Raw genomic sequence first — 8,301 nt, 5'->3', positions numbered from 1 at the left:
AATTTAAATTACCCCAAAGACTATCAATCCAGGTATGGTAAGGCCATAAATCGGGAAATATCGAATATGGTAATAAATTTAAATTACCCCAAAGGCTATCAATCCAGGTATGGTAAGGCCATAACTCGGGAAATATCGAATATGGTAATAAATTTCGATCTGTTTCATCTCAGCCTCCAGCCTCGAGAGGAGCCGCCGCTGAGAGGAGACGCCCCAGCCCCGAGAGGACCCACCGCCGCCGCTGCCGCCGAGAGGAGACGCCCCAGCCCCGATAGGATCCGCCGCCGCCGCTGCCGGGGAACGAGGTCGCCGCCGCCTCCCTCGGCTGGTGGGAGGTTTGACTGGTCTGGCGTTGGCACCGCAGATCACCCTCTGGTCCATGGCCTCGACTAGGTACGAATCCCTCCTCCACTTCTTCTGGTTTGGTTATTTCCGCATCTTGATCTGATTCGGACGTGTGTGCAGTTTGCTATGATCTGGCGACGGGGATGCAAGGAGAAGCTGCTGCGGTTTCAAGGGGCCGTGAGGATGCCCACCATGAAGGCGTGTCTGGGATGATGAAGGTGATATCCGCCAGGTCCCCATTGCCGTCGACTGGCGGCGGCCACCGTCTCCTCTTTCATGGCGTCGTCGGGGCCTTCCCCTGCCAAGCGTAGCGGCTCCTTGGCTGGATCACCGTCGCACACCTCACCGGCGTGGTCGGCAAGATCTGCATCTTGATCCTCGCCACTCTCTATCCTCTTGCAGGTAATAGGCTTTCCGCCCCCTCTTTTATCTCCGGCGTTCTCGTGTGCACGGATTGTGAGCGTGAAGGAATATTTCTCTTCTATTTCATGGTGTTGCTGTGCTCCTTCTGCTTTCACACTGCACATATATAGATTCTTCAAAGGAATTGGATGCTGATAATATCAACTAAGTTCCCTGAATGTGATATATATTCTTCCCTCGCTTTGAATTGATTGCCCCAAACAATATATCTCTGGTTGACAGTCATGGCCTATTATTATTGTTGTTAATTTACAACACTCTGCGCTGTATTGTCCAATCATGGTCCAAACTTCAACTTGGTTGTGGATTCATTGTATGTACCATATGTTGTTCATAGCTACAAAATTGCAATCTCGCGAAAATGCTCTTGAATACAGTAATTTTTTTGTCACATAACCCATATGCTGATGATAAAGTTTGTTGTATGAGCTTGTGGCATACTGATCAGACAGGTGGCAGGTATGCATTCAGATGTTGCAGCTCTAAGGAAGGGTAGTATATGGCACATGGCTTCGTGGGTTGTTCAACAAGAAGTGTTTTGGGCATATTCGAAAGGCAATCTTGTGAAAATTATAGATCGATTTTCTTATTCCGTCATCAGCTTCTATTGATATGAGCGATACAAAAAGTTCAGCACTGAATTTTAGTATGTTAACTTGCAAGATTTCTCACGACTATTTTTTTTGTTATAGGTTTATAAATTTCGAAATATAGTTGCAGCTTCACGGAATGGACGGCCCAAATTATGCTAGTGTCTATATGTTTACTTGGTGGTGGTCTAGCGTGAGTGACACCTGCATCTGTAACTTACCCATTGGATGTTCTTCGAAATCACCTGACAACACAGGTGATGCTTTTCTTCCTTTCGTGATTTGTGAATAACACTAAGCCAACCAGTCAATCAACGCTTTCATGCAATGTAGCTTTACAGACCAAAGGAACAGGTTTTAGTAAGCTAAACTTTCATGTCTATAAAATTCTGCAGAAAACCACTAGGTATTACAAGGGCATCTTTCACACGTTGGGTGTGTTAACCTACAGTAATCAATCAAGTCAACAAATATAACAATGATACTTTGTCTTCTGATTTTTGGTGATGATTTTTTTTGTGACTGAACTAACAGGAGTTGAAGCATGTGTTCTTTTTTTTATATGACTAGATGCATATGAACTGAAGCTCCATAATTTTCTTTTCAAGTCGACATTGGTGGCAACCAATACAATTAGCGTTATTTACAACCAATGAAGTCTTATAATTTTCTTTCTTAGAAATATACAGTGACGCTGACTATCATTTAGTAGCTCTACAGGCACTAGCCAAAAACAATAATGTTTATTTATTTAACCACCAAATAGAACAATAGGTTATTCTGCATTGTGGGTACACAAATCACAACACTATATTTCAGCTGTAGAAATCTATGTGGATGCCTGCTGATATTTTAAGCCTACATATTGCCGATTTGGTTTGAGTAATGCTTGAAGCATAATTTACTTCCTAATGTGCAAATAGCAGTATCATTTTTTGTCAAGAAACTGAGAAGACGGAAGAGAGTTGGTGTTGTCAGTGTGGTGAGCCTATGCGGCAACCACAAGGCTGAAGTCTGCTTTGATCGTTATTCAAGATTTGAGCCTTGGCTCCGGTTTTGATAGCTCTATATCAGTAAGTTTAGTCCAGTAACTATTTTAAGTATCTTTACTGTGCATAGTTGCATACATTTTATTCATGGATTAGTCTTGGTAATATTAACATTTGAAAAGCAATTTTTCTGTGACCATTTTTTCATCTTAGTATCTCCATCTACCAGCAAAAGTCAACGTGCACAAACCTGTATTTAACATGCAACATGAGATAGTGTGCATCGAAACTATGCTTATGTTTGTGACATTCATGTGGCATCTCATGCAGATAGATTTTATTATCCATTTCTGTAGCATGCAATGTTTATTTTCTTCTTTTGGTCCATAATCCCTCCTAAAAGTAATATAAGAGTGTTTAGATCACTAAAGAAGTGATCTAAACGCTCTTATGTTTCTTTACATATGGAGTACATGTCATGATTGTTGGATACACATGCAGACTTTCAGCGAGTTTTTGTTCTCGGACTTGGGATCGACAGTCCAAAGTTGATTGGTGGATCAAGTGAACTTGGTGCATCTCCATTCGAGCTGGAGTACAATTACCTGCCTGCTTGTTTAGCGCAGTCTCCACAATCATACAAGCAAATGAGCAGCTGGCGACCCAACACACAAAGTTTCTATCTTCTTATTTTCTATACAAGTAGCAGCTGGCGCAGCGGTGGTGTTGATGAACGACACCCAATGCAGAGGCGACAGTTACCATAGGGAAGAGGTCAAGAACATCTAGCTCTTGTGGTGTTCCTCCTCATTATTGTCATCGCCATCAACAGCAACAATAACGACCGGCTCATGAGACAGCTACTAGAGAGGGAGCGAGGAAGGTGGAGACAAATCTTTCAGGTACAATGGTATGACAACCATGTTCTGAACTATCAATGAGATTTGGTGCTAAGTCAGCATCGTGTTTTATCCAATCTATCAAACACCATAAGTTTCATGTCGAATATGGTTTTAGTCCTTCATATTTTAGTATCGTTGTAAATTTATCCATTCACATATCACTCTGAGAAACATTTTTAATTGGGGGAAGGAAGAATGGGAGAAAAGAAGAGTGCTTTGACGTAAAAAAAGAAGTCGTCAATATAGCCCGTTGCAACACACGGCGTTCTACTAGGAGATGCAAGTGGAGTGGAATAATGAAAATACATTGCATCAAATACATTTTTTGATTGTTACTGTAATTTTTTTCTATACATGTGAAATTGGAACCATAGGAGCAATACTTGGACCATAGGAGCAATACATGCTCACTGTTGAATAGGAGCATAGGAGCAATTCATAGGAGCATAGGAGCATAGGAGAAATTGGAACCATAGGAGCAATACATGCTCACTGTTGAATAATTTGTATATAACTATTTATGCAATACTTGGACCATAGGAGCAATTCATTCTGTATATTTTGCTGGGGATTGTGCCTTGCAGTCAATTTATAGAAGGGTAAGATGTATCGCAATATCTTTGACTTGCATTCTCTGTGATGTCAAGTAAGAAAATAGAATATATACTCTTTGAATTATCTTTTCTTTTTTTTGATGTCTCTATCTTACTTATATAATCCAATTGGCATTCGCTAAAATTTCTGTTGATGAAACATTTGTTTTGTGATGTGAGGAGGTTCTGTTTGTGAGTAGATACGGTTCGTAGATCATGATATCTGCACAATCTCAATCTACTTCCTATGACCATATATTGTATTAATAGGTTGTGTCAGGGTTATTTTATCAACTACTGGGTTGTTGATCTACATTACGGTTTAATTCTTACACGAATTAATGTTGACTCGATTCCCTGTAGTAGGTTGAGAGGCTTCTCCTCTCATGATTTACTATGATTAGTTTGCTTGGCTCCATGCTCCTCATGATTTCTTTGAATTTTTCTGTAGGTGCTCGGTCAAAAATCATCTAAGAAAAATATGTTGTTCTTCTCTACAAGGGTTGCATGTGGAATTTGAGGAGAATCTGTGCACCAGCATCCGACTCCTTGATGTTGCTCTGATCATATTGTGTAAATATATTTCTAATAAAGCAATCGCCCGATGGTGTACATGTTATAAATAACAAGAATCATCAAGTGTGAGCGATGGCAACATCATGATGGGATGGGATGTACTGTTGTGCTCATCAATAGAGTTAGATCACTTTTCTGTCTGAGAGTCGATTTTTTAGTGCATTAGATGGATTGACAAGTACCAAAGATTGATGCCAAGCAGAACTAAAACATGTCCACGAATTACCTTCAGTCCCGCATTCCAATCAACAACATTGGGCCGAGCGAGCGCGCGGGTGGCGCAAGAGGCAATGGGCAGCCGGTGGAGACTGAGTGGTGAGCGGCGGTGGTGAGGTCGAGAGGTTGGCACCAGCGGCGAGTAGGCAATAACCGTGACGGGCGAGCGGACGGGGCTTGTAGGTGTCACGATTGCATCACAATTGGAATAAAGTAAACAATGCATACTCGTGTGGCGATTGACTAATTTTGTGTGTTGTGTGCTTGTGTTAACAGCCAGCCAAATCAATCAGCCAAGGGCCATTATGTACGTGAGTGTGTTAGCAGTGGGTATATCTGAAGATTATTTCTCAACTCGGCATGTGGGTAGAGACTAAAAAGACAATGCCATGGTAGCATGGCAGACCTGGCAAGTGCCACGAACATCATGATATTCTTCCTTTTCTTAATTCCTTGATTTGAAAAATAATTTGCTCCGCGTGTATAGGAACATAGCAGTCGGGCAAACGACATTTTGGCATCTTGATCTATCAAAGGAAATATTTTTTTTACTTTAGAAAATGTTGGTTCGGATTGGTCTGTTGAGTTATGGCTGGCTGATCGGAATAATTCTTCTATTTAAAAAATGTAGCAAATAGCATTTCATTAGAGATTGGTCTGTTGAGTTATGGCTGGCTCATCGGAATAATTTTCCTATTTAAAAATGTAGCAAATAGCATTTCATTAGAGATGGCTTTGCAGCAAAACGCAAATCACTCAAACCAAGCTATCGCCGCCTCGTCGCTCTCGCCGGGAGCGACAACAACCGCGGGTCTCTTCTTCGCCTTCTTAGTCGGCATCTCCTCCATCCGGATGCCCTGCAGCACGAGCCACTCCGCCACCGCCTGGGACTGGACCTCCAGGAAGTTTAGGTCCGTCTTCGGCCATCCAGCACGCCACACTGCCACATCGTAGGCACGAGAGGCCTCATCGGCGGTGGGATACGTGCCGAGCCACCAACGCTGCCCGGCATCGGAGAACTCCAGTCCAAAGTTCCCGGAGGGCTTCGCCCTCATGCCGAAGAAACCGGACTTTCCCTTCGGCGTCTTCTTCAGCGCCATCGGGGAGCGGGCGGCGGCCGAGCAGGGAGCGGGAGGCGACGTGCGGCGTGGGGCGGAGGCGGACGGAGCGGGGCGGCAGCATGCGGTGCGCGGCAGAAGCGGACGGAGCAGTGCGGCGGACGAACCGGAGAGGAGGCGGACGGAGCAGGGCCGGAGGGGAGGCGGACGGAGCGGGGCCGGGCGGAGGATGGACCGGAGGCGGAGGCGGCCGGAGAGGAGGCGGGCGGGGTCGGGGCGGAGGTGAACGCGATGGGGCAGCGTGGCGGCAGGCGGCGGCCTAGGCGGGGTAGAATCAGTGGTGGGGTCTGGATCTATGGTGGGGCGAGACCTTAAAATGTTAACATGTAACTCTTGCAAACTATTTCAAGAGCCCGTGGCAACGCACGGGCAGTCTACTAGTTTTATTAGTACACCAATTGCTCCTCCCGCCACTACTGCGGAGTCATATGATATAAAAGTTGCTTTGCTAAATCTTGTTACGAAAGAACAATTTCCTGAAAACCTAATGAAGATGCTACATCCTATATTAATACCATCGTTGAATTATGAGATATGCAAAAAAGAAAGACGTGGACAATGATATTGTAAAACTGAAATTATTTTCTTTCTCTCTTAAAGATCGAAATAAAGCATGGCTTTCATCTTTACCACAAAATAGTTATGAAAGAACATTTTTATTGTTTCATGCTATTATAATATCATTTCTGAATACTTTTTTATAGTAATTTATATTGTTTTTATGGACTAATCTATTGATTGAATGCCCAGAGCCAGTTGACGTTATCTGCATGCTTTTTCTTTTATAGAAAATCCGTACTAACGAAGCTCAAAATACCATGGGGATTTTTGACAAATTCTTTCTAAAGGAGAAGAATCCAGAAAGCACCGGAAGATGTTGGGGGCTACATAGGGCCACCAGATGGCCAAGCGGTGTGGCCAGTGGGTGGCCCACATGGGCCAGCCTTTTTGGGTCCCTGGGCACCGTCTCTTGACCATTTTTCATATAAATTCCCATAATTTTCAAAACCCTTGGTACCATTTTTACCTACTTTTTCGACGCTGTGGGGTGGGTTCACGCGAATAACCAGCAGCCGCATGCAAAAACGCTTTCTGATAGTATGTGCACCCGCATATGCCATTGTGACAACAAAATATTTTTATTTTATTTTTATTTTTGTGAATTAGTGCCAGCGTATTTGTATCTCCTCGAAAGCAGGGCAACACATTCTTTCATCTCACTAGATGCAATAGTGACATACTTGTGGTGGACTCGTGTCCTCAGGCTCCCCCGTTGCAACGACGTTTGCTCCAGCACTAGTGCGGAGCTTCCGAGGTAGTCCATGAGGGGACGCATGGTCTACGTTGACGACATCTGGAAGACAGTGGTTTGTGGGCTGGGTTCTTGGTTTGCGGCTGGCAGGTACGGTTTCTTCCTTCGATGTTTTAGTCAAATGGGGTGCCTGATCTAGAGTTAGATGGCGTGTTTTGGATGCTGACCAGCTAGATTCTTTCAATGGCAATGGCTTCGTCGTTGGTAAGGCACTTTGAAGGTCCGAAAAGCTGCATATTAGCGATGGAGCCGCATCGAGCTCAGGTGAAGAAGTGATCCATCATATTATTCTTTGGTGGGTGCTACGGTGGTGCCGGAGGCAGGTGATGGGCGTTGGCGTCATCTTCGGTCCTGATTGTATTTTTACTTCTTGGCTGGTGGTCCTTTGTGCAAAGACTAGTGTTCTGGGTTTTTTTCGGTTTTGTCATGTCAGTGTATATGTGGCTTGTAACTCTAGTTTTATTATATAAATGAGACACGTAGTGCACGCAAAACAAGAAAGATGTGGATGCTATTTTGAACATTCCTATTCGGCAAGACATGGGTGAGGACTCTTTCGTGTGTTCGAAAATCTAGGCAACTACATTGTTAAAACGGCGTACAGTATTCTAGTAACTCAAAAAGAGGGAATTGTCTAGTGGAAGGGATGGCTACTAATACCTCAAAGAATTATCAACAGTTGTGGAATGCACTTTGGAAGTTGGATGTTGTGCCAAAGGTGAGAATATTATGATGGGGAGTTCTTTGTGGAATACTTTCAAAGAACACAAACTAAAAAAGACCCCATATCAACGAGTTGAAGCAGATGTAATATATGCCTTGCGATGGACGAAGATCTTCAGGACGCTTTAATTCACTGTTTGTATGCAAAACATTTTTGGGAGTAGGAGCATTTGGGGGTGCAATCACAAAATATGTATATATGAAGTCTCGCATAAAGTTGTGTCCCGGCATATCTTTTGTAATATCTGAACTAGTTATAATTTGGGTATGCAAAATGACATTATAATTTGTGGATGACAACATGACTCATGTTTTGCAAGTGTTATAACAAGTTGACTGAAATTTCAACACGGACGGTTCAAGTTTGAAGCAAGTGGATTGAAAGAAGCAATAGCATGTTACATTATTTTTCTTTATTTTTAATCTATAGTAGAAGTATATCTAAAAAACAGATCTACACCTATTATCAAACCAAGCACACATGCACTCCAATGTGATAAAATTACCGAAGGAT

General features: G+C 43.2%; 1 pseudogene; it reads right to left on the bottom strand.

The window, feature by feature from the left end:
• Positions 1–5,386: 5,386 nt before the first annotated feature.
• LOC119333575 lies at positions 5,387–7,076 on the bottom strand (annotated as a pseudogene).
• Between the last annotated feature and the right edge of the window lie 1,225 nt (positions 7,077–8,301).

This window comes from Triticum dicoccoides, chromosome 7A (assembly GCF_002162155.2).
Source record: "Triticum dicoccoides isolate Atlit2015 ecotype Zavitan chromosome 7A, WEW_v2.0, whole genome shotgun sequence".
NCBI lineage: Eukaryota > Viridiplantae > Streptophyta > Magnoliopsida > Poales > Poaceae > Triticum > Triticum dicoccoides.
This window is presented reverse-complemented; position numbering and strand designations above follow the sequence as displayed.